The 27,945-nt window shown below is 39.9% G+C and overlaps 1 pseudogene; it reads left to right on the forward strand.

Moving 5' to 3' along the window:
• The first annotated feature begins 24,201 nt into the window (after nt 1-24,201).
• Nucleotides 24,202-25,218, forward strand: LOC124969059 (L-lactate dehydrogenase A chain-like; annotated as a pseudogene).
• Nucleotides 25,219-27,945: the final 2,727 nt, after the last annotated feature.

Consider the following 27,945-nt stretch of genomic DNA (forward strand, 5'->3'; position numbering starts at 1 on the left):
CAAGATTAAGCCCATTTAAAATCATGTCCAAAAAAGGGTAAATTTTCACCCTAAAGATTACTGTGATCCAAAAATAGAAAGAGTTATAATAAAGAACTAAGGATTTGGACAAGGTGTGAAAGATTTGAGAAAGTAGTAAAGGGATTTTAAAAAGGAATAAAACTCAATGGAAGGAGGATTTATCCTCTGGTCTCACTTTATATCCTAAGGTGTCTGTGATATCTAAAAACCAGTACAAAGGTTAGAATTGAAACCTACTACTTCCACTTCAAGATTGGTGGAACTGGCCTTCTGAGCATTCAACAACCAAGAGTTGGAGAGCAAAGCTAAGGAAGATGAAAGGGCTAAGAGGACAGTCAATATTTTGCTCCTTGCCTTCCAAGGTCATCAGGATACAAGAGATAATGGAACCTCAAGGTCAGAGAGGAGCAACTCTGGTGAATCTCTGATCTCCAGTAATGGAGATTCCAAGGACCCTAACGCATAGGAACCAATCAATGCACATTCTGCATAGGAGGTTCATTGGAGAGCAGAATGTCCCTGATGATTCCAAGGAAGGCCTTGTGATCTACAAGACTGTGACCCTTCCCCACAGATGGTATAACTGGGAGAGGGAAAAGACTGAAGGAGTCAAGAGTCTCCTCACAAGGTTGTAAAACTAATCCCTGAGGACTTTTGGCTAAGTTTAGCAGTTGGAAGAAGAAAAGGTTATTTTTTTGACCAACATAGGGGACATCTACTTAGTCTTGAACACCCAGCAGGGAAGTACAACAAAAAAACAAAAACACTAAGATGAGGATGGAAAAAAAATCAAAGAATAGTCACACATGGACAATTAAGGGAAAGACAGCAGTCCTTTCAAATGAAACTTGAGATGTGCATTTGTGTCAATCATATGAAATCAATGAGAGTCAGGAGGTTAAAAAGAAAGGGTCCTTATGGATGATTGCCTGATACCAACTATTTAAAAAGATTGTGTCAGACCACAAACTTGCACAAAAGCCATCATAGCTTTATATATAAAGTACTTCTGAGGACATAGGCCTGGTACCTGTTCAATCTCATACTGAGATTACTTTTGTTGATAATCATTGTGGCCAAAGGTTAATGTTATTTTGATGGTTTGGTAGGTATAGAAAGCTTTGTCATTCTATCTGATCACTATTCTGATTTAGCCATCTTAGTTACCAGGTAATATATGTTTTTGAAGTCTTTCTCAGCAGTTTTCACTTCATGGTTCATTTTGGGGAGAGAAGAACCCCCCGACTAAGGATGGAGTAATTGTTGGTAACAATGGGCTGGAACTTCCTGCACCTTCAGTGCCCACTAGGAATTCTGGGTCTAATGTGTCTTCTGGAAGTCATTTGCCTTCAGCAAGAGAAGACATTAAATAAATATTCTCACTATGTTGACAAATGTATGTAATAACTAAGAGGTTGATTATCAGTAAAGTGAGTTCCCTGGTCTATTTCCCTGTCCCACATTTGAAAGTTAAAAAAAATATGATTGCTGTCTGACTTTGCATACTTATAGAGGATTGGAGCAAAGGGGTCCAAAATGAGATGAGCTTTGAAGCAGGGTACAATCTGGGTCAACAGTGAAAAAGCAAAAAGCCTTGCCCAGCCATGAGAGGTCCAAATTTCTAGTCCCACTAGCTCTTCCAAAAATGTACTGCTCAGCCTGTCTTAGCATAGGGCCATTATGTTACTTTGACAAGCATTCTCTGATAAAGATTTGGCTTCTTGTATAGGTCTGCCTATAGGTTAAAAAAATCAATGTAAATAGCCTACCTACCGAATGTTCTTATTTTTTAAAATTTTTTAATTCTTATTCTTTGTAGTTATATACAATACCAGGATATGCCCTGACATAATTACAAAAGCAAGGAATACAATCTGCTCCAATTTGTTCTTACTTTTGTTATATAAACTGATTTCCTGTTATCTACCTCAGGCTTTGTATATTTGGGTTATCTGAAGCCAGTCTCTGCAAAGGTCTCCATGTCTGCAAAGCAGTGACCAGATTCTGGGACCTGGGGCATATAATAGAAGTGGTACTGAAATATTTTAAACATGGCTAAAGAGACCCTACCAAACGGTACCTGGTTTTTGTCCCTTGGAGCCCCTAGTAGCCATCCTGCTCCTCCTGCTCTTTGGTGCACACATCTTCAACCGTCTGGTCTCATTCATAAGCAAAGGCTGGAAGCCATCAAGTTACAAATGATAGTTACTCAGGAGTATGGACAGTGAGGCCTAGGACTGTGTGACAACCAACCCTCTTTCAGATTAGCTAGGAAAAGCTTTCCTTCCTCCAAAGTGCCCTTTGCTGGCACCTGAATTGGAGAAGCTATTGACGACATTCCTTCACCCTTCCGCACTTCTCAAGAATATAGAATAAAAATAAGAAAGCGGGAATTTGTTACCCTGCCTTGGTCTTCTAGTGCCTGGGTATTCTAGCTGAATTTCCTAGTCCTGCTAGTCTTGGAGCATGGGGTGTCTGACGTCCAGAAGTTCCTCTTCGGGTGGGCTGACTGGACCAGCTGGATCTAAGGGTAGTGCCAGAGTGAGCCCCAGACCACCTCTAACTTCATTCTAATAAAAGGCGTGGCTGTTTCTCCCCTGAATTAGCCTATCCTCCCCTCATGTCTTTCCCCCTATACCTACAACCTCCTGACCCCAAAGGATAGAAAGTTGATTTCTGAGTTTACCTCCCACTTCTCCTGTTCTTGTCCAAAATTAAAAGTCTCTTTTACTGCTCAGTTGGTGCTGGCTCTTGTCATTGGTTCCATAATTCTGAGAGGATAAAGGACCCAGTCTTCAAGGTCAAAAATTGGTAACAAATCAGCGACTAGGGTGTGAAGTGCTGAAGGCACTCTCCTCGCAGGGCCGGATACGTGACATTGTCAATACCTAATATATGCTTCAATTAAATGAATGGGGCCGCTGGATAGAGTCTTTCTCTTCAGCTGCCTTGCCAGCCTGATAGCAGGAAGCGTTTTCTAACAAGCTGTTCTAAATCATGTTGGTTTTGTATTTCAGTATCTGGAATTACTTTTGGAATGTTGGCAAATACAAAACCCAAGGTACCTTTTAAGTAAAGGACCCAGTGTTTACAGTCCACAGTGAAAACGAAATAATGAATACCCTGGAGGGACCTTGAAGGCAGGGCTGGAATTTCAAATTTGCTATAATCATTTTCCATCCAGCTTGAGAGCTATGAAACAGCTCAGAATTTCCCTTAAACATAATAAACAACCTCACATAAGGGAATAGAGGATGTCTCTGGGCCAGTGTTACATGGGGAGGGATTTAAATGAGGATCCCACTCCTCACTGGGGTAGAGGTGCTTCACCTCAAGCTATCAGCAGCTAATTCCAGGCCCGGGTGGGGAGAGAAAATAAATGGAAATGCTATCCTTGTTTTGGTACAAAGGCATCCATTAGTAAAATAACCAAAAATAATATTTCATGATATAAGACCACTACTGAGAATTTTTCAATGTGATAATGGTATTGTGGTTATGCTACTAACATAAGAATCCTTATGTTTTAGAGATATATACTGAATTATTTACTAATGAAGTGATAAGTGCTCCAGAATTTGATTTAAAATGAGGAACAAGGATTTGTTCTATCTTCTCTACTTTTGTATGTTTGAAATTTTCCATAATAAAAAATTAAAATAAAATAACCATAAGCAATCTCAACTTGCTGACTGCTATTGTGTCTTCAGAATTTCACCATGAACAGATGTGGTTGGGGCTAGGAGGAAGGTGCAGTTCAGGAGCCCATGTGAGATGCATTTGTATAGCAAGAGAACTTTTTTACTTAGATGTTCCTTTGGAGGAGTTAACCTCAGCTAAGGTCAGCTGCAGGAAGGGGAGAGTACAATGTCCCCGATGACTGTCTGATTCTGGGCTTAGAAGTCTTCTGTTGCATTTGACTTGCTCTTACAGGAGTCAGCCCGTAGAGAAGGAGAAGGAACAATGAACCCCAGATGCCATTTCCCCACTTGAACTGGTCTTACTGCATGTGGCCACGCACGCCACTCAGAGTTCAAAGAGGATTTGATCAACTAAGTGATCAACTGACTACTTAATCAATTGATGGTCCCTGAGGAACGATGGTAGCCTTGTCTGAAAGCACACACAGCCTAAGGCTAAACATTCTCTATAGCTGCTCATCCCCTGCCTCTGACCTTAGCATAGTTACCCACCAAGAATACATCAAAACTGCATAGAGCAACGCCTGGCAACACCATTTCTTTTCTTTCCTCTTTACAGGTTCCAATCTTAGAGCTTCCTTAGCAGCTTAAATTTTATGAGAGGTTTTTGTGGAGAAAGCCTCCTACTTAGATGCTCTCTAAATTCTGCAACCATGTGTTCTTTCCTTAAAAAAATATTATACTTAGTTGAGCAGTTAGCACAGCTCAGAGTTCTAAAAACACACAGCGAGTACCGTTCACCTCTAATGAATATGGGACATGAATGACTAAAATCCCACCAGGTCATTTACTTATCCATAAGGGGATTCACAATTTCAATTTGCATGTGCTTATAATTCTCCAATTCACTTTCTAAGACCCAAACATATTCCCCAAGTTCTAGGTCTATATTTCATTGGTCTACTTGGCATCTTCATTCTGAGGTTTTCTCAGAAAATTCACTTAGCTTTTCTAGTGTATGATTTATCACCTCCTCTAGACTTGTTCCTCTTCTTGTATCTTCTGACTTGGGAATTGGCCAGGCATGCCGGCCCCTTAATTTCTTTGTCCTCATGCTCAGCTGATTCTGTCCCCTGAACCATCTTGGGAATCTACTCACTTTGTTCCATCTGAAATCTGTTGCTGATTAAGATGCTCACAATCTCTCTCCTGCATCCTGAAAACACTCAGAGCCTACATAGTACCAAGTGAATAGATTTAGGGTATAGATATAGCCATCATGGGATTCTGGTGCCTGACTGAGAGCTGGATCTTTATTCACTTTCTTTCCGCTGTCTTAGTAGAAGGGATATAAGGTCCTTAATCAAGTATGTAAGCACCTTGGCTCTTGGCCAGATATCACAGACAAAGGGAGGACCAGGCAGACCATCTTGATCCTTGGTTTCAGATAGCTACCTCGGCTTCATTCACAGAACCTAGGAAAGAACTCTAGCTACAATATGAGAAATGTGTGTAGCTTTCCTGCAGTTGTAAGACAGGAAGGCAAACTGCGGGGGAGAGGTGTGCTGGGAACAGAGCATGCCTGTCTATAGTAATTGCTCCTATGAATAATCGCTTGCCAAACTCTTCTAGGGAAACTTCATGAAAGAAAGGTAAGAGGAGAATTATACAAAACTACGAAAGGTGTAGAGAATAAAGCCTAAAGCCACTTTCCATAACTCCAATATTTCTTTGACATCTCGTATCTGATTTTAAAAATAAATGTTGATATTGCCTTCTACTCCATAATATGTCTATTTGCTTACACACAACTTGAGTATTTTCCCTTAAAAGTAGTCTAGGGAAATTGATTCTCCACATAAAAGCAATACCTTTATATGACATCTTCTTCAATCCTTAGGACGCTGTGGAGCACCATCTGTTCCAGTTTCAGAAGCCTGGGATAAAGCTAGAATGGTAAGGTTGGGGACATTAGGTATCTGTGTCTCCCCCACAGTCCCCAACAGCAGCAGGAACCAAGTCAAGAATTCCTTAGTGCCTAAGGTTTCCTCTCTTACCTTCTGTAGGGTTAGGAAATAGGCAGGAGGAACCCACGGAGTGGAGGATGCTGTGCTCAGAGGAGTGGGGAATGCAGAGGAGCGTGACTGTTCTTGTCACATCTACTTTTCATGTGTAATTTCTACTGTATCATGGAGTTCCCTCCTAGTTTGCAAATTAACTCAATCTCTTTCCAAAATGGTGACCACTTCCCACTTGTAATCCTCAAGAGTTTATCTGCAAAGTATTCAGCATTTTTATTAAAGCTTGTTTAAAGATGTCTTCCTTTGAGAAAGTTGCAATTCTCAGGTCATTTATCATCCTACGATCGATGGGATTGATTTAGCTTCTGAGCGCTAGGCTTCTGAATGCTTTCCAGACAACAGTAGCATCACTAAATGGTGACCAAATCATTTTTGTAACAATGGGTAATAGACGAACCCTTGACAGAAAAGGGATTCAAGAACATCCTGACTCCTAGAGTTCTTCCTTTCAGCCTTAGGATCGTTAATGGGAAATAGTCCAGATCCTAAATTTGCATTTTCTGTATCTCTGCTCTGGGAACTAAGGACATTGTCTAATTGTCCAGGTCTACTTTTTAAGAAGTACATATCTTGGATTAAGAGAACCATATGCATTTGCTGTTTCCAATATGTATCTCTAGAAAATTAAGCAAATATGTCTTCTAAAAATTCATAACTATTTTGAAAAGCAAGAGAGGTGCTTTTAATGGAAATCATGAGAATACTTGAAAGTCAGAAGGCAAGGGAAGGAGGCCTCTCAGAAAAGAGAGATAAGGGCAGCTCCCCATTTGAAAATGCAGGTAGAGATACCTGATGTGGTTCTGGCTGGGACACGGCAGGAGAAGCAGCCTCTCTTCTTACGCAAGAAAGACATGGCAGAGTTGTCAACATTCAGGTGGGGGTCGTAAGTACAGATACTTGTTATCAAGAGACAGCAGTTCAGACGGCAGTACCCTTCACGGCTATTAATCCAGTAAGAAATCAGCAACCTCCATATCTTGAAATTTGGACATTCCCCAGACAGCTGCACATTGTCCTTGGAACAGGCTGTGATAAATATCTTTCAATATCTGCTTTCTTCAATCTCTATGTACTAATATGTTGTGATTGTCACACCAAAAAATGTTCATTGAAAAGGCAAATTCAAGCAGGAAACATATTATGCTGCCTCTTACTATAAAAAAGAGGGGGAAATGAGAATACATTTTTTTTTTTTTTTCGGTACTGGGGATTGAACTCAGGGCCTTGTGCTTGCAAGACAAGCACTCTACCAGTTGAGCTATCTCCCCAGCCCAATACATGCAGTTTTTGATCATTTATTTAAAAAATTTATAAAGAACTTATAAAACTTTACACCAAAAATACAATGAACCCAATCAATAAATGGGCCAAGAAACTGGAAAAACATTTTACAGAAGATATACAGGTGATTAATAAATATATGCAAAAGAGTTCAGTATCTCTAGTAATTAGAGAAATGTAAATTAAAACAACTCTAAGATTTCATCTTACATCAATTAGAATGGCTATTATCAAGAACACAAACAGCAACTGGTATTGGCGTGGATGTGGGGGAAAAGGCATACTTTTATGTTGCTGGTGGAGTTGCAAATTGGTGCAGCCACTCTGGAAAGCAGTGTGGAGATTCCTCAGAAAACTTGGAATAGACCCACCTTTTGACCCAGTTATCCCACTCCTTGGTTTATACCCAAAGTACTTAAAATCTGCATACTACAGTAACACAATTACATCAGAGTTTATAGCAGCTCAATTCACGATAGCTAGATTGTGGAACCAACCTAGAAGCCCTTCAACAGATGAATGGATAAAGAAACTGTGGTATATATACACAATGGAATATTTTTCAGCCATAAAGAAGAATAATATTATGGCATTTGCAGATAAATGGATGGAATTGGAGAATATCATGCTAAGTGAAATAAGCCAATCCCAAAAAACCAAAGGCCGAATGTTTTCCCTGATAAGTGGATGATGATATATGGTGGGGTGGGCAGGGGTGATAGAGGAATGGAGGAACTTTGGATTACGTAGAGGGAAATGAGAGGGATGGGGTTTATGAAAAATGGTGGAATGAGACAGACATCATTACCCTATGTACATGCATGATTACACAAATGGTATGAATCTACATTGTGTGCAACCTTAGAAACAAAAAAAGTACCCCATTTGTGTACAATAAAGCAAAATACAGTAATAATTTTTAAAAAAGAAATACTAAAAGAAAAGGTCAGAGCCTAATAAAAAACGGTTACCTATAAAGAGGGTAGAAAGAGGTTGAAGCCACATGGATGGAAAGGAGAATTTTATAAGCATTTTTTTCATGTAGCTTTGACTTTTGAATTTTATAGATGTTTTACATATTTTAAAACATATTTTTTCAAGACTGTATTGCCAATTCTGTGTCCTTTAAATTTCCATATAAATTTTAGAAATAGTCTGTTAATTTCTTCAAAAACCCTCTAAACTTTCCACCTCTAAACCTGAGAACTAAATAAACCTCTCTTCTTTATAAGTTACCCAATTTTGATAGGAGTTGTATTGAATCTGTTGATCAATTTGAGAACAGTAGTCCCTCCTTATCCACAGGGGACATGTTCCAAGATCGTCCTCAGTGGATGCCTGAAACCACAGATAGATCAAACCGTATAATTTTCCACTATACATACCTACCTATGATAAAGTTTAATTTATAAGCTGGGCACAGAAAGAGATTAACAACAACTAATAACAAAATATTAGAATTATAATAATACACTTTAATAAAAATTTGAGCTTTGTGGTCATTACTAAGTAAAACAACCATTACTTCAACATGAGTACTGTGATACCATGACAGACAATCTAATAACTGAGGTGGCTACTGACTAGCAGCTGGTACTGTGGTTTGGATATGGTTTTGGAGTGCTGCCCAAGGGTTCATGTATTGGAAGCTTGGGCCCCAGTGTGAAGAGGTACCCAGTGAGGTGGTACCTTTGGTTTTTAAGGTCTATCCTGGGATTGTTGGGTCATTGATGGTGTTAACCCGCATAAAGAACTAAAGTAATTCTCAGAGTCTTGAGTTGGTTTTTGCAAGAGTGAGTCATCATATAAAAGTAAGGCTGAGACAGACATCATGACCCCTATGTACATGTATGATTACACGAATAGTATGAATCTACAACGTGCACAACCACAGAAACAAAAAGTTGCATTCCATTTGTGTACAAGGAATCAAAGTGCAGTCTGTAAAAATAAAAAAAGAAAAATAAAAACTAAAGTTGGCCCCTCCCCACTCTCTTGACTTTTTTTTTTTTTTTTTTTTTTTTTTTTGCGGTGCTGGGGATCGAACCCAGGGCCTTGTGCATACAGGGCAAGCACTCTACCAACTAAACTATCTCCCCAGCCCCTCTCTTGACTTCTTATATCATCCTGTGATCTCTTGCTTTCACATATACTCCCAGCCCCGCTGTTTACCAAGTGACACAACAAATGGAACCTTCATTAGAGGCTGAATTGATGGAACCACCCAATCTTGAACTTTCTGTCTCTAAACCCGAGAACTAAATAAACCTCTTTTCTTTATAAGTTACCTAACCCCAGCTACTTTGGTACAAGAATGGAAAATAGATGGGCAGAATGATGTGGGATTTTTACCACACTGCTCAATTTTAAACTTATCAGAAACATTAAAAAAAATAAAAATTATCAGTTACTAAGCCCTGAAATTTTTCATTTGATATTTTTAGATAAGTGGGGAGGTGTTCTTATATTATTATCTTAACAAGTAATTCTTCTTCATGGTCATGGAATTATTTTTTCCATTTACTTAGATCTCTTCGATACCTTTCAACAATATTTTACAGTTTCCAGGGTAGATGTCTTGAACTACTTTTGTCAAATCTATTCCTCAATTCAAAGCTGACCTTTGAGTTGAGGCATATCTATTTTATCAGAACTCGACCTGATTTTGAAGGATGATTTTAGCCAGGTGAGAATTTCAAAAGAATTATGTTTCAGGATTGCACAAAAGACAGACACAACTAAAATTTTATCATTTTTAATGCTGTTGTTGTATGGACTATCTTCTCCATGTTGTTTTCTCAATCTATATATATACTCAAATCTAAATTGGTCATAAATGATGATAAGCATCTCTTTTCCCCCAGTTGTTTGAGACATTTTTAATGTGCTCTGGATTGACATATGTGTTAGGTCTACTCTTGAGTGTTTTTACTTTTGCTCCAGAGATCTGTCTGTTTTCAAGTATCAGTACAATATCAGTTTAATTATTGAGGAGTTTTAGTATGTCAATATATGGTAAAGATGGCTCTGAAGTCCCAGTATTTTTCCTCTTTTCAGGGTTTTTCTAGCCAATTTTGCCTTTGTTTTTTTCTCTTCAAGAACTTCATATTCATCATGTCAAGTTCCAAGAGGAAAATCTTTTTTGTTTTCTATAGGGATCATATTTAATTCTTTAAATAAATTGAGGCGTGTTGAAGTTTTATATTCTGTCTTCTTATGCAAGAATATTTTATATCTTTCTTTGAATTAGGTCTACCTTTTGGACTTTCAGGTCTGTTTTAGAGTTTTAAACATTAACATTTGCATATTTCTTTTAACTTTTTTTTTGAATTTTTATCTTTCTGATACTTAAAGCTAGTGGCAATAGCTAATGCCTCACCTTGTTCCCATCTTCAGCAGGCATACCTTCAGTGTTTCCCCATTAAATAAGAATCTGGGCTTTGAACTGAGACACACCGATTTTATCAGAACTTGGCCTAACTTTTGAAAGATACTTTTTGCCAGGTGGGAATTTAGGGGAAATTTTGTTTTGATCATGTAAAAGACACAACTGAAGAACTGTAAGAAATGTAACATGGCAAAAAGTGGAGTCCTGTGAGGGGAGAGGCAAGTGGAGATGGAGATCACACAGGGGCAGAGCTGGAAGCCCTCACAGTCTGTGCTAGGCAACTTGAACTTTCTTCCATTGGTAGTAGGAGGCCATCAAAAGTTTTAAGCAGGGAATTTTAGCCCACTTGGCAAAACATTTCAAAACCAACTACAAGTCAGACCAGATACCATGCAACCAGAGAAGTCAAAAGGAAGAACAAGTACATTGTAGCCTTGTCCCTTTAATTTTTTTTAGTGACTTAAAAATTGTGGAGTAAGTAGATCTATTTCAGCTAAACATGAAAACCATATATGTATGTATATATATATATATATATATATATTTTTTTTTTTTTCCTGCTTCTAAAACCTGAGAGTCCTTCAAGGGAGATTCAGTGCCTTCAACACCAGTATGAGCTCAGAGTGTGCAGAATTGGGCAAGAAGAGCCTCATCTGGAAGAGTCCTCCCAGCTCTGTGGAGCAGCCTGGGGGCACCCTTAGAGCCAGCCGCAATTTGCTTCTAGTGGATGAGGATAGGACTCTGTCCCCATTTCTTTTCTTTCTTTCTTTTTTTTTTTTCTGAGCAGAGTTCTGGAAACAGTCAAGCACAAAGCATAGCATAGTGGACAAAGAAAATGATGTTGATGTTCATGAAAAATTCAACCCTAATTATACTTCTGGGAGCCAGTGGGAGTTATGAAATAGTGTGCCCAGGATGTTCATCTTGTTAATAGATGCCAGCTACGGGGTATTTATTTTCCATGCCATTTATAAAGCCTTTGATGGGCAGAAGCTACTTGCGTCAGTCCATAAAATTATAAGACATAAAGGATATTATGGTAATTCTTTGGGATGACTTTCATTGAGTATCTGGTCATGAGGGGGCCTTGCCTCCTCTTAGTGCAATATTTCAGCAAATGCAAGCATCAGTTTAGCAGGGGTTCTCAAAAGTATATCCACTAACTGGAGCTCAGACACCAAGGATATATTTTGCTGCCTTTTAAAAGTAATTATTTATAATATTCTGTTAAAAATGGTCTTTAAATTTCATTTCTAACTCTCAATTTAGGAGTAATAGCTCCTAGATTTCAATCATGGACTGAATGACATACATGATGTTATGGTTTTTGACTCATCTGAGGAGAAAAAAGCTCAAAGTTAAGTTTTAGTAATCAAGGCAGAAGCAGATCCACTTTTCTAATGTGACAGCCAGCTTTCCCAGAGACTACATTCGCAAGGATGTTTAGTCCTGAAACTGAGTTTAAATCTCAATCTTACTCATTTTCACCCACATTTGTTTGGATTGAACCATATCAAGCTTCTGCTATTCTACTGTTTTTCATGTGCAAAATTGGTTATCTCATATGGTTCAACCAAATGAGTCCAGAACATCATGGCTGCACCTGAGAACTTGGCATAACCTGCAACTGCCCAAACTCTGAGCCTCCTATCCTTCCAAGTCTTTCACTTCCTCACTTCTATCACAAATTCGTGTTTGCAGCCTGGACTGGTGTGCAGCTGTTCAGACCCACAGAGCCTCAGTCCCTTGGACACCTGTACAAGGAACTTCCACGGACATCTCAGCAAGAGTTTAAAACATATACCTACAAATTCTTTGAAAGTGTTTCCTTTATAAGGTGAAGTCTAAATACCCTCCTCTTAAGTAGGACTGGACTTAGTGACTTACTTTCAAAGAATAGAATAAATTAGAAGTGACAGCCTAGAATATCTGCTCTCTCTCTCTCTCTCTCACACACACACAAACACACACACACACACACACACACACACACACTCACACACACACACACACACAGTCACTCATCACTTACTCTGGGGAGATCCAGCTTGTGAGCAGCCCCATGGAGAGGCCCACATGGTAAGGGACTGGGTCCCTCTACCAAAAGCCATCTGAAGCAGCCATCTTGAAAGGAGAAAGTGGATCCTCCAGTTTCAGTCAAGCCTTCAGAATGTGGCATCCCTGGCCAACATTTTTTTTTTCAGGGTAGATAAAGTATTTTATTATCAATTTCACGATCTAAAAATTAATTTGTTACATTGACTAAGATAAATCTGAGATGACTTTATCAGCATGTGTGCTCTGCAGAGTGATACTGTGGCCCTCAGGCATGAAACTACTCAGTTCCACCCCTCCTCCAGGGACAAGATCAGCCTGAAAATGATGCTGATTCTCAACTGGCACAAACTGGCTTTGGGTCCTTCTGGTTTCTTTCCCTAAGATTTGGGCTATGAGGACTTCAAGTGAAGCCTCAGTTCTTGACCTCTGAAGGCCAAACTAGAACCTCAAGAGTAGTCTTAGTCTTGAAAGTCAAGCTTCCTTTTCTAACTTTTTATTTCAGTGATATTTAGTATTAAGTGATAAAAAGATACTTATTATTTTATTTCAATGACAGTACATTTAATAGGAGATATGACTCAATTGGTTCTGTGTGCCCAAGGGTGATGATCCTCATCATGTCATACGAGACCCACAGTGGAGCTGGATGACCACTGCTAAGACTGAGGCCTGGCCAACATCTTGAATGCAGTCTCATGAAAGACACTAGACAGAGTTCTCAGACTAAGGATTTCCCAAGTTCCTGACTCACAGAAAATAGGAGATAATAAATTCTTCTTGCTTTAAGTCAGTACTCATGAAAATTTGTTCTGCAGCAATAGGTAACTAATATATTCTGGAACAAGAAGTCCAAAGTTTAATTTACTATCACATTAGTTTCCTAGGGCCATAAATTAGGTGACTTAAAGCAACATAAGTTTATCTTCTCAGAGTTCTGGAAAGTAGATTCAGAATTAAGGTGTTGAGAGGGCCAGCCTTCTTCTGAAGGCTTCAGGAAAGAATCCTGCCTTGCTTCTTCCAACTTCTCATGGCTCCTAGCATTCCTTGGCCTGTGGCAAATCAATCACCCTCTCTGTTTTCATGTGCACTTTTTCCCTGCGTCTTTGAGTCTCTGTGACCTCTCTCTTCTTATAAAGATGACAGTCATGGGATGATTTGATCTCAAAATTCTTAGCTAATTATATCTGCAAAGACTTATTTCCAAATAAGATTACATTCTGAGGTTCCTGGTGGATGTGAATTTTGGGGGAAGGTAACACCATTCAACCCTCTATAGCCCTATTCTGCCCCAAATTTGTCCTATTATGTTCCACTCAGTAAATGACACTCTCCCGATGTAGTAAATCACTCTGGGAATCTAGACATTTTTTAGACCCTTCAGTTTTACCCACCATGCACATCCAATGGTCACCTAGTTTTATAGACTCTACCTGCTAGCTACCTCTTGCCTATCCAGGCTTGTCCATTCCCAAGCTCACTGCCTCAGTTCAGGCTGTCCCATTCTCAAGGCTGGATGATTGTAATTGCCCCCCAAATATTCTTTACTGCCCTTTCACTCCTTAGCCTTTTGCAGAGTGATTTCTCTGAAGTTCATCATGTCACCCACCCCCAGCCTGCAAACCTTCAATGGCCCCTTGCGTCTTCAAGAACTTTTGGGGATCAAATTCAAAATTCACCCTGAATGAACTTCTGGACCTCACCTGCTTCCATTTTTTATGCTTGGCTGCAGTGATACTCAACCTATATTCAAGCATCAACAGAGCCAGTTTATTGCCAGCCTCCTTGCATTTGCATGTGCTATTCTTTCTATTCAAAATGCCCATGCCTTTCTCCTTACCCACTGTTGTCCATGTGCACCCAAATGTGCTTTAAAATTCCACCAAAGTACCATCTCCTCCTAGAATTCTTCTCTGAGTCTCTGGAGAAATTCTGATACTTCCTTCACATCCTCTCATTGCCCCCATACAATGGTATGATTCTGAATCCATCTCTCCCTTTAGAATGTGCACTCATGTAATTCCAGGACCATGCCTGTGTTCATACACCACTTTCTTCCTGTTCCCTGGAGTAGTTGCTGCACCTGGTAGGTTACTAGTGTGTGCTACCTAATAAACGCATGAACGACGTGGAAAGGCAACATATATGGCATGATGCCAGACAGCTCTAAATGAAAACAGTTTTCTGTGATAATCAGCTTCATCTCTTCATTTAACAACATTCAGAATTCTAGATTGATATGGTGGACAGATCACCTGCTCAGACTCCCTCACCAGCCCCAATCCTTAGAAACAACAGAAAAATAAATAGAACCATACATACTTGCAATGGAAAACAAGAAATGGTGCTCTCCCTGGATGAGGAATGCCTAAAGGTAGAAGGTAGGAGGAACTGTAGTTTGTGAGTTGAATGAGCTCACGGATTATTGTCTCTTTGATTTGTTGCAGTGATGCCTGCCATCCTTACCCTTGGATGCTCGAATTGCTTTGTGGCTAATGGCATTTGGTCTGCTTTGTTGCTGTTGTTGTCTTTGTTGTTTGGAGGTCTAGGCCCTGGGTTGCTGTCTACTCATCCTCACTTCCCTGGCCACCATTGGGTTCTGACAGGTTATACACCCCTAACTATTCTATTGATGACTCCAGTACTTACATCTCCATCAGCACAGACTTCTCTGAGCTCTGGACCCTCATCTCCAGATTCTGGCCAGACGTCTGCCCTTACATGTCTAAAGAGAATCTTAACTCATCTCCCCATCTCGCCATGGAAACTTCAACCAAGCCAGCATCTTGTCTGGCTTTGTGAGACAGTCTCTGAGCCTACAAATTCCCTTTGCCCCTCTGTCCTTGCCATCAGATCCATTCTTTGAATCAGGTCATCCCCATCTTCTCTTCAAATTTCTGATGAGTCCCATGACTTATGAGAAGGTGATGAGAACAAATGGCTTTTTTCTGTGAGCTCTTGAGCTCCCCCAAGGAGATATTTCCAGCAATATCAATGTCTTCAGTATCTAGTCCAACAAGTCCTAGCTGGATTTGACTTACAGCGTACCTGGGAAGTCTGAGGGGCACAAACTAGGTGTGGTGGCAAAGCCACGCCTCTGGGGTCAGACAGACATGGCTCTGGTCCTGACTCTGAAACATGAATTATGAATTCTAACTTTTTAATCCCCTCACCTATTAACTGGGGCTAAAGAGAGTATGAAGTTCAGAGTCTTTTCATGAGAACTAAATAAGATATTGCACTCAAAACCTCAAATAAATGCCTGTCACAGAGCAATCAAATTGGTAGCCATTATTTTCATTATTAATGTTAATACTAATGATTATCCCAAGCCTCAGATTGTAAAAGAAGAAAAAGAACAATTCTAGAACCTCAGACACAAGAAACAACTGTCTGGGGAACATCTGAGAGACTTAAGAGTTGCTGTTTTTGAGAACTTCTTAGGAGAAAGAAGGTTTTTAACTATTATCAGAACCTCCATGGAGGAAGGTGAGGAGAGAATTGGAACATGAAGTCAGAGTCAGTTACTGTTCTTCCTGTGGACACAGAGCTGTGCTAGGATAGAAAAGGCTGTATGTTAAGATATCAGAAGATATCAAGATAAACCATGAAAGGTAGGAGGTTTGGGCCATCCCCAACTTGCCAATGAGTGTCCTGAAGATGTGTTTTACTTAAGATTGGTATAATCCAAACTGATCACATGGACCTAATCTTGATGAAATGTTAAGTAAATTTCTAATATTGTACTTCATACTATTGATACTATTTTTATCAATCAACATTGATATCCAATCAGAACATCATCATGATTAGTTAGTTGGGGATTTGGGGAACATGGAGGAGGAGGAGGAGCAAGATGAGCTTCAGCTTTGTCTCCCACAGAGTTGTTGTAGGATTCTGCAGTTTGTATAGATACAAAGGGACCTGCCAGGGATTGAGCAGGTGGAAATCTCTGCTGAGTTTCACCCACTAAGGCTTTCCCCCTGAGGGCTCTGTTTTATAACTCAACTGTCCAAAGGGGCAACTTTAATGGTATATCTTCTCAGAAGGGTGTCTTTTGAAAATTCACTCTGTGTGCTAACTGGGACCCTGCCCACATCTTTGGCCATGGAGGAAAAGAAAATGCAACAGAGCAACTGTACAGTCATTAGAACCTTCGTTCCTTCATCTAGGAAGTTTGGGTGAAACTTCCTCATCTGTGTAATAGCTGAGGGCAAACAGACTGTTTTGAGGAAATCCAAAACATATCCTCTTCTCCCAAAAGATAAGCTGCTTGAACTACAGACAAGGAGAGTGTTGTCAGGCTTCTGTTTTGGAAAAGTTGGGGGTGTCTCCTTTTCCAGCAGATGGCAGGCCCTGATGTCCTGTGGGTGGGAGGAATTTCCAAGTTCCACGCCTGAGGTTCCTGAAGGGGCATCTCCCTGGCTACCTGTCTATATGAGCAGAAACAACTAGCCAGGCTAATGTGGCCATCTGCCAGACAGCTTCTGGGGTTTTCCAAATGGAACTGCTACACCCTTGACAGATAATGCTCAGGAAGAGCAAAAAAGAGGAAGTGCTGATAAACATAAAAGGATCTGGGAACTTACAGGACGAGGAGAAGAAACTGCCAAAAAGCTTGAGGAAGGGACTCAGGATGATGGCCTTGAAGAGCCCAAAGAGAAAATGGCTTGAGTGACAGAGGAGATGTGGGTAAAGTTCACACAGCAGGACAGGGTAGTGGCCAAACATATCAGAAAGAGAAGTCAGGAAAGATGAAAAAGACTGATAGGGAAAGGTGGGACCAAACAGGGATCAAAAGTCTTGGGATCTTTTTACCTGTCCCTGGGGTTTATGGAGGTGAGCATTACCCATTAGCCCCCAAAAAGATGGCCACAAAAGATGATCACATGCCTGAGCAGGACAGGAATGTTTCCTGAGTAGGGAGAACTCAGCACCTATGGAAGGACCTGCAGTGACAATGTTCAAGAATGAGGGTAGAGCGCTCTGCACAGAACGGGTAGGGGCCAGTTTCCCACATATTCTTGCTTACACATGCTCATTTGTGATGCAATTTGTGATTCTTATGGATAAGGACTGAAATTAACATGATGAAAGATCAAATACCCACCTTGCCTTCTATCTTGACCCTCTTTTCTTTCTTTTCTGCTATGTCTACACCCACATTGTGAACTTTGATTAGATGGTAAACCACAGGCTTGCAAAAATAATTATTGAAAAATACTACTCTGATGGTATTGGGATTGCACCAAGGGCCTTCAATCAATTGCACAAAAACAAGTATGACCTGCCATCACGAATTTTGATTGAAGTTGAAAACTGCTACCTATACCAAAGACACAAGTTCATACATTAAGTCTTCTATCCTATAAAAATCTTGACCCTGTTTTAATCTGAGGGTCACTTGACCTTTATGTACTCTCTGATGTGTTTCAAATGAATAAAGTCTTTAATTTCTATCTCAGTCATCTAAATTTTCTTTGGATACCTGATAATTTTATGACTGATGTGGTCAGGGTGGGGAGAAGGAGGCAGGATCAACCTCTCTCTAACATGGCATTGGACTTTGTCTAACAATACTTTATTGAGAATACTGCTGTATAGGTCAGAGAGAGTTTGAGGATAGACATGATATGAGTTAGATGAAGCATCAAAATAAAGTGATAGGAGGTGCATGGAATAGGGGCAGGAGAAGGGAATTTAAATATCCTTGGATGAGTGATGAATGTACATTTCAGTTCTTGAACTAGGGAGCTGAAGAACTAGAACTTGCTTTATACTTCATGACTCAATTTTTCTCACTCAAGTCCCCATTCTGCTGGGTTACACAAAAAATAAATTCAGTCCTTCCTGGAACCCCACACAATCTCTGAGTCTTGCCAAGGGATTGGGTCAGGGGAAGGAAGCTATTTGACCCTTAGTTATCAGTGCCCATTGGGAGGTCATGATGACATCTACCACTGTGTCCTCTTGACTCTCAGATTAAGTAGTTCTTAGCAGTACCTGTGCTACGAAGCTTTCTTGAATGTGATCCCCCTTAGGGGTTTTTCCCCAGAAGGGTCAATCAAGAGAGCCAGCAATCAAAAGAATTCCTCTCTGCTCCTGAGATTCCGCACACTCTTGCTCCTCTTCCCAGTCTGGGATAGTCTGGGGAAAATCCTTCTCCTTTCATGTTTCTTCAACTCTAATTATTCTCAGAAACTCTCTTCTAAGTGCAAAGATAAATACAACAAGATCTCTAGGGTAGGTCTATTTTCTGATTGGGCATATGCTTCCCCTGAAGTAATGAGCACAAAGATGACTTAGATGAAGAGAAATGGAGGAAAAAAGAACATACATGTACATGTTTCTTTTGGTTTTTATTTGCCTCCTCTGTCTGCTTCATGCTGAGGCTGGCCGCCTGGGGTCTGGAATCCACTAGTTGGATAATGCTCCTTTGAGTTGATGGCTTGGATAGAAATGGACAGCTATCCTCCAAAGTGAGTATTGCCATAAAAGAAGGGAAGGAATTAGGGCAGCAGCAAATATGTGGCAGTCTTCTGTGAGTTTTGCCATCCCTTATTGATGAGCTGTTTCTTCTCTGTGCCCCCCCAAACAGTTCCCTCTACAAACACAGCCCACATCTTACTGAAATGGCTGGTTTCCCTTCTGTTTCCCTCCCTAGGTGAGGAGCATTTGAGCTGAGGACTTGTATTTATTCATCTCTGCCCCCTCAGTTCCTGAAAGGCAGAGACTGAATGGAGAGAGATTGAATGAGTAATTCTTTGGAACATTATGGACTCTCTGTGACTGGCAGGTAGGTGACCCTGCCATGGATGACCCAGGCCTTGCATATGGAAATTGTGGATGACACCAAACAGTGCTGCCTAACAAAATTAGAATCAGTGAATTGGAAGCATGAACCGAAGCATGTCAGAGAAAATATACTCTTCAAAATGATAAAATCATGGACTTGAATTGCAAAACTCAGCTGAGACAGAAGGTCATGTGACCAAAGAGTAGCACATATGAGAAAGATGTAGAAGTTTTATTTGACTCTAAACTCTGAGTCAAAACTGTGTTATGTAGCTGACAAAAGGATAAAAATCAACAAAAACAAGCAATCTGAAATAAAGCTGCATTAGGAGTAATGTCATCCAAAACAAGAGGTGACAGATAAATTTTTTCCTGGGGTGCAATGACCAGCCCCCTGCACCACATATATGAAAAACAAAGACCAATGAGAATACCTCCAGACAACATTAACCAGGAAGGTATTTACACCTTACCTTTCTCATAATTGGTGCTGGATCTACTGGATATATATGTGGGAAAAAAAATGAACAAACATAAAATTAATTCCCACAACACATAAACAATGACTCAGAATGGATCACAGATCTACATGTAAAACCTAAAACTGTAAACTTCTAGAGGAAAACTTGAGTTGAAGATGTTTGCAATCTTGGGATTGGCAAAGGGTTCTCAGAACATGAAAAACATGAACTATGAAAGAAAGAAATTCATACATTGAACTTCAAAATAAAAATATGCTCTTTGAAAATTACCTTAAGAAAATAAAAATACAAGCCACAGACTGGCAGAAAATATTTGCAACATACGTATAAGACAAAGAGCATTCATACAAAACAAATAAGAACTTTTTCAACCTCATAAGAAGATAACACATTAAAAAATGCAAAAGATTTGAATAGACATTTTATATACACACACACAATATATATATATACATATATATGTGTATGTATAAGATATCCATCTCTGTGAAAAGATGTTCAACATCTTTAGTTATTAGGGAAATAAAAAATTAAAACCACAATGAAATACCACCATAGACACACTAGAATGGCTAAAATAAAAATGATCCATCAAACCAAGAGTTGGTGAGAATGTGGAGCATTCTCATATACTGCTGTATGTTTTCCAGACCGGTGGGAATGTAAAATAATATAAACACCTTGGAAAAGAGTATGGTAGTTTCTTAAAACATTAAACATTTGCCTACCATATGACCCAGTCATTCTACTACAAGGTATTTACTCCTCCCCAATGAATAATGCACGTCCCTAAAAAGGCTTATGAATTTCATAGCAAATATTTATTTGTAACAACCACAAACCCTGGACACAACCCAAATGTCCATTATCAGGTATAAACAATTTGTGACATATCCATACAGTGAACTACTACTCAATAATAAAAAATAACACTGTTGATACATGCTGATACAGGCAATAATATGGATGAATCTCAAAATTATGCTAAATGAAAGAAGATAGACAAAAAGTACATTTTGTATGATTCTATTTGTGGACAATTTATACTTCATACACAATTGTGTATGTTCTAGATAAAGCAACCCTATCTATCGTATCAGAAAGCAGATCAGTGGTTGCTTGGACATAGGGATGGAGAAAATGATGGATTCTAAATGAATGCAAGGAAACTTCTGGCAGTCATGGAAATGTTTTCTTGATTGGGGTGATGTAGAGATGGGTCAAACTGGTCAAATTGTATGACTTAAGTATATACGGTTTGGTAGACTTCAATTTTTTCTCAGTGAAATTGAGGCTGGATTTTTGCAGATTTTTCCTTGGAGGAACACGAACCAATTTCAGACTTTACTGGGACTGGTCTTGAAAATTCTAGACGTGTTGAGCCAAAAGAACAGACTTGGAAACAGACAAAAGAGGAAGCAAGCAACAGCAGGAAGGCTTGTCGCTGTCCGCTGTGCTGAAATGCTGCAGAGAAGCAGGGTGAAGACTGGAAAGACACTGCCTTCTGCGAGGGGGGTCACCTGGCGTGCAGGAGATGGTCGAGGACCAGCACCATCTGTGCATTGTCACCAAACACAGCTGAGATTCAGGGAATGAGGCCACATGGGTCCTGTTCCACAAGGGACCAACTGTAATTTGTTTTCTGAGCTTTATCTGAAAGTTTCACATTTGCAGGCACCAGACTAAAATTTTCTTTGTCAATTTTGAGACTAGGATGCCTATAATTGAAGGGAACTTGGTGAAAAACAAATGTTAGAGCCTGACGCATACTGCTGCAGGGCCACTTGATCTTCCCCAGGTGGTGCAGCCCAGGCCTGGCTCCCCATCTTTCTTCTGCTTAGCATCAGCTCCCTTCCTCTGCCTCTGTCTACACCTCCTGTTCTAATATGTCTTAGGAGAAGTTTTGAAAGTTAGAACCATAACAAGACCCTTATCACCACTGCTGATCAACAAGAGGTAGCATTTATAAATACCTTGTTATAGAAAAGATTGCAAAATCAGACACAACACCATGTAGTCCTTCGTAAGTTCTAAGTTCATAATCTTAGAAGCCCTTCTTTCTAGCAGATAGAAGTCAGGCACAACTAGTTGATCTTCTACCAGGTAACAACTAATTTATAAAGCATTCTTAGTTGAGTGAACCAGTTGAGACATTACTGATGATACTCTTTGCCCATGTGAACTAATTCTACCTCAAAACAAGTAGTGATAGATAGTAGTAGTAGTATTCTCACTAAGTTCAGGAGGAAAAAGAGACTGAAAAATTATGTGAAAGTTGGAGATGGGGCAAAATCATAGCATAGCTCATCAGTATTATACTAAAAGCATTGTCCATACAGCCTCCTAATGATCATGTGATTCTCTAAGGAATGCAACTTTAACTATGTAGTATTCAGTGTAAGTATATCCTTAGTATTTCATATTTTAACTAAATGGGGATGTTAGTCAGCTTTCTGTTAGTGTAAGGAACACCTTTGGTAACCAGCTTGTAAAGAGAAAAGGTTTATTTTGGCTTATAGTTTTAGAGTTTTCAGTCCCAGATTGATGTGCCCCATTGTTGTGGGTCTGCAGGAGAACATCATGGAGGAAGTCCTGGTGGGTGCACATGGTGGAGGACAGCTACTCACCTTATGGCCAAGAAGAAAAGGAAAGGAAGAGGAAGGGGCTGCAGCATGCCCCAATGACCTAAACATCTCCCACTAGACTCCACCTCTCAATAGCACCACTTTTGGGAATATACATTTAGCACATGGACCTTTGGGGGACATTTCAGATCTGAACTATAAAAGTGAAGATTTGTGCCCTCTTTTGAACTGACTTTAGATCCTGCATTTGGTTCCATGTTAACTGTTTTCCCTACTACTCACCATCTGGGTTATTTCAGTATAGTAGTGAATTTGAATATTCTTAAGAGGAAGTGGGTTCAGGAGAGAAAGGGGTTTACTCCCAGCAAAAGAAGCAGCCTATGTTAAAGGAAAGGACTCCAGGCACTCCCAGCTCATTCAGGACCTGCAGTTGATCCACACGACTGAAGGCAGACAATGAGTGTGGTCCAGGTGAGGCCAGAAGAGGAGAAGGTAGGTGAGGAGACCGTGACAGCCAAGGAGAAGTGATGGCAAGTGCATCAGAACAAGGGTCAGGGGGAGCTGGGAAGAGGGAGGGATTTACTGGAAAAGGAGTGACATGGAGCACAGTTAGGGCTACCATTCCAAATTTCCTCTGCGTTACTCAATGTCTGAAAATCACAGCCAAGGACATGCCAAAGTATTAAACATCAGGCTGCTGTGAAGAAATATGATCTCCCAACACATGTTATTTTTAAAAAATGCTTTTTGAAGTTGCAAATGGAATCAATGCCAGCTCCCACCCTGGAGCCTGAAAGAGATGAGGAAGGAAGAGCAAACACCAGTTTGCCAGTGGTGGGTGAAGAGCATGTGAGATGGGTCCCAGGAACTTCTAAATCAAATCCTATTTCACACAATCCATTAAAATATCCATCACAAACATAAAAATACTTGAATTTTTAAACAACAACAAAGCAAAATTAGTGCAGTGCTAGTTAGATAAAATAGCAATTAGTATTTTTTAAATGATATACCCAGAAAAGAGGTGGGAGCTAGTCTGAGAGGGTAATTAACCCACCTGCTGAACTCATCGCTGCTTCCCTTGTCATCTGAGCTAGCGGTGTTAGGCTAGCAGGATATACATTGTCAGTCAAAGCAAAAATAATAGAACTAATCTAAAAGTGTAGGCAAATTATTTAGGGATATTCTGTAGGCATTTTTCAAAATGAGATGGAGTGCCTTTCTGTGTCCTGAGGAGGTGGCATAGCGACGGCATCAATAAAAAAGTAATTATTGAATGAGGAAGTGGGTACATTGTTAAGTGAATAAAAATAAACAATACATGGAACATAACTCCATTTATTGTTTGGAAAAGGATATATGCCTCCAGATATATTTATTTTTCATATCTGTATAAACATAGAAAATACCTATATGAATACATGCCAAACCACTGGAGTAGTGCTTCTGATCAAAGGGCTGAGAAGACAGAGAGAGGACATTTTACTTTAGAAAAAATAAATCAGGTTCTAGAAACAAAACCTCAGGTGTGTGAAAGGAAACAAGCAATATGTATAACTTCATATCAATACAATCACACTTTTATACATCTAGCATATATATTTATTTTAAAGTATGTGCAAAAACCCAAAAGCTGTCATCTTTAGAAGAGTTATGACTGATTGTTGTTCTCTTGGATGCTTTTTTGTATTTTTCAAAATGTCTACAATACAGATATTTCTTTCATCATATATGGACCCACACTTCTTTGGAAAGAAAAGTTTTAGAAGGCCCCTCCTGCGCCCAGCCCTGAGTGCTGGAGACGCTGCTGCTGAGTACGGATTCCATTGCTGCACGCCCCCGACGCCTTCTCAACGTGCACTCCCAATTCCTTTTGGTTCCAAATCCAAGATGGCAAGTCTCAAGGATCAGCTGATTGTGAATCTTCTTAAGGAAGAAGAGGACCCCCAGAATAAGATTATAAGTGTTGGGGTTGGTGCTGTGGGCATGGCCTGTGCCATCAGTATCTTAATGAAGGACTTGGCAGATGAACTTGCTCTTGTTGATGTCATGGAAGATAAATTGAAGGGAGAGATGATGGATCTCCAGCATGGCAGGCTTTTCCTTAGAACAACAAAAATCCTCTCTGTCAAAGACTATAGTGTGACTGCAAACTCCAAGCTCGTTATTATCACAGCTGGGGCATGTCAGCAAGAGGGAGAAAGCCATCTCAATTTGGTCCAGAGTAATGTGAACATCTTTAAATTCATCATTTCTAATGTTGTAAAATACAGCCCACACAGCAAGTTGCTTGTTGTTTCCAAACCAGTGGATATCTTGACCTATGTGGCTTGGAAGATAAGTGGCTTTCCCAAAAACCGTGTTATTGGAAGTGGTTGCAATCTAGATTCAGCCTGGTTCCATTACCTGATGGGGGAAAAGCTGGGAGTTCACCCATTAAGCTGTCATGGATGGGTCCTTTGGGGGCCATGGAGACTCTAGTGTACCTGTGTGGAGTGGAGTGAATGTTGCTGGTATCTCCTTGATGAATCTGCTCCCAGATTTAGGCACTGATGCAGATAAAGAACATGGGAAAGAGGTTCATAAGCAGGTGGTTGACAGCGCTTATGAGGTGATCAAACTAAAAGGCATACACCCTGGGCCACTGGAATGTCTGTGACATATTTGGCAGAAAGTATAATCAAGAACCTTAGGCGGGGGTATCCAATTTCCACCATGATTAAGGGTCTCTATGGAATAAAGGATGATGTTTTTCTAAGTTTGCCTTACATCTTGGGACAAAATGCAATCTCGGATGTTGTGAAGGTGAATTTGATTCCTGAGGAAGAGGCACATTTGAAAAAGAATGTGGATACACTTTGGGGGATCCAGAAAGAGCTAAAATTTTAAACGCTTCTAATGTCATACCACTCCACTGTCTAGGATACAATAGGATTTTAGTTGGAGATTGTGCATGTTGTCCTTTTTATCTGATCTGTGAATAAAGCAGATGGCCTGGGAAAAACATCAATTTCCTAAAGTTAGAAATAGGAATGGCTTATAAAACCCTACAGATATCCTGACGCTGGATGGTGCTTAACTTGTGTAGTCTAAAACAGTGTAAAACAGTAAAATAGTTCCACTATGTCTGAGATACCACTGCCAATATTGCACAGGCTCCAGTTGCCCTTCAAACCAGATGTGTGATATATAACTTCATCAACCATAATCTGGTCCAACTTTTTATTTTTTTTTTCAGTCACATCCTGGGATCCAATGTTAAATCCAATATTGTATGTCTTGCATATAACTGTTCTAAAGGATTTTATTTTGTGTATTATCTGTATTCGTGATGTACATTTCCACATAATGCAAAAAGAAAGATCTACAAATGAACAATGCAACCAGCTATCCACGTGTCGTACCCACTGAAATATCAAATAAACCTTGAACAGTGACAAAAAAAAAAAAAGAAAAGAAAAGAAAAGTTTTAAAAGGAGCTTCATCCCGCCTCGGTTTTGTTAGAACAAAGGCATATTCCTTATACCTACAACTGAAGGGAAATGTGCCTGGATTCCCTGTATGTGGAAAAAGAAAAAAACTCCCCAGGGGTGGGTGGAGGTCTTACCCATCAATTCACAGGCCTTGGTAACTGATGTCCACAGGTGCCCAGACAGCAATGGGACAAATCTCTGTGATGAAGCTCCCCGAGACTTGCTCATTCTGTCCTCACTTAATCCACCCGTGGAGCTCATGTACTGAGGGCTGTCATGCATTTACTGTTTGTGTCAATCCGTGTCCCCAGTCATAGTGATTTCTGATTCATTATGCTGCCTCCAATAGATAGAGGAATTAGTTAGCCTCAAAACAAAATCAGGCAAGTGTTGTATAAATAGGCAAGCATCACAAAAATTGAGTTCTGCATGTGTGTTTCTGAGGAGAGGCAAGTGTCCCGGGAGAATGTGCTTTAGGAGCAAAGGCACAGTCACATATCACTAATGATGGGCCCTCAGGAGGCCTCTCCAGGCAGCTCTGCAGGCAGTGGTGGAGACAAACCAGAAGAGAGAGGAAGACACATGCAAATTCCACGTGTCAGTTTGTGAGTAAAAGGAGGCAACGTTTTCAGGATGTTCCCAAATAAGTGGGGAGTCACTTGTGATATCATGTGATTAACAAATTGATGGGCATTTTTATCCAATCAAGGCAAAATCTTCAAACAAGAGGGTCAAATCACAAAGGACAAAGGTTTGCGCCCTCCTCTTTAGAGCACCCCACTCCAGAAGGCAAGAGCATGACCCACAGTGTCCAGGGGCAGGGAGGTGCTGTGCCCTAAGAACCCTGCATCCCACAATTTTGTCTTTCCTGAGTAGAGCAAAAAAAGATCTTCTCTTAAAGTTTGAACCAACAGACAGGATGTAGCTCTGAAACACTCAAATTCAGATTGATGAGGTATCAGTGAAGGTCAGAGTCTTTCTTGGGGAGTTTTTCTAAAGTCCTTAAGTTTTGAGTCTTGGGACTAGGATAGCAGGTGTGATAACTACGCGGCTGTGAATGAATAAAACATTTCTCCAGTGAAATTTGTTAATGTGAATTTTAAAATATGTATGCAATCAACAAACATATGGAAAAATGTTCAACATCTCTAGTAATAAGAGAAATGCAAGTCAAAACCACCCTAAGATTCCATCTCACCCCAATTAGAATGGCGATTATCAAGAATACAAGCAACAATAGGTGTTGGAGAGAATGTGGGGAGAAAGGTACACTCATACATTGCTGGTGGGGCTTCAAATTAGTGCAGCCTCTCTGGAAAGCAGTGTGGAGACTCCTTAGAAAACTTGGAATGGAACCACAATTTGACTCAGCTATCCCACTCCTTGGCCTATACCCAAAGGACTTAAAATCAGCATACTACAGAGATACAGCAACATCAATGTTCATAGCTGCTCAGTTCACAATAGCCAGATTGTGGAACCAACCTAGATGTCCTTCAATTGATAAATGGATAAAGAAACTGTGGTATATATATATATATATATATATATATATATATATATATATACACACACACACACACAATGGAATATTACTCAGCCATAAAGAATGATAAAATTATGGCATTTGCAGGCAAATGGATGAAACTGGAGAATATCATGCTAAGTGAGATAAGCCAATCTCAAAAAACCAAAGGACGAATGACATCGCTAATAAGTGGATGATGACACATAATGGGGGGTGGGAGGGGTTAGTGTTAGGGTTAGAGTTAGGGTTAGGGAGGGGGGCAAGAATGGAGGAAGGAAGGACTGTATAGAGGGAAAAGAGGGGTGGGAGGGGTGGGGGGAAGGGAAAAAATGACAGAATGAATCAAACAACATTACCCTATGTAAATGTATGATTACACAAATGGTATGCCTTTACGCCATGTACCAACAGAGAAACATGTATCCCATTTGTTTACAAGAAAAAAAATATGTCTTAGAAATAAAAAAAGATAAAAAAAATAAAATAAAATATGTATGCACATTGATCTAGTAATTTCACTGGCAAGAAGAGAATTAATTCCTGAGCAAAGATTTATTTATGAAGACAATAATTATCACAAATAGAAATCAGAAATGTCATAAATAACTCAATATA

The sequence above is a fragment of the Sciurus carolinensis genome, chromosome 17 (assembly GCF_902686445.1).
Source record: "Sciurus carolinensis chromosome 17, mSciCar1.2, whole genome shotgun sequence".
NCBI lineage: Eukaryota > Metazoa > Chordata > Mammalia > Rodentia > Sciuridae > Sciurus > Sciurus carolinensis.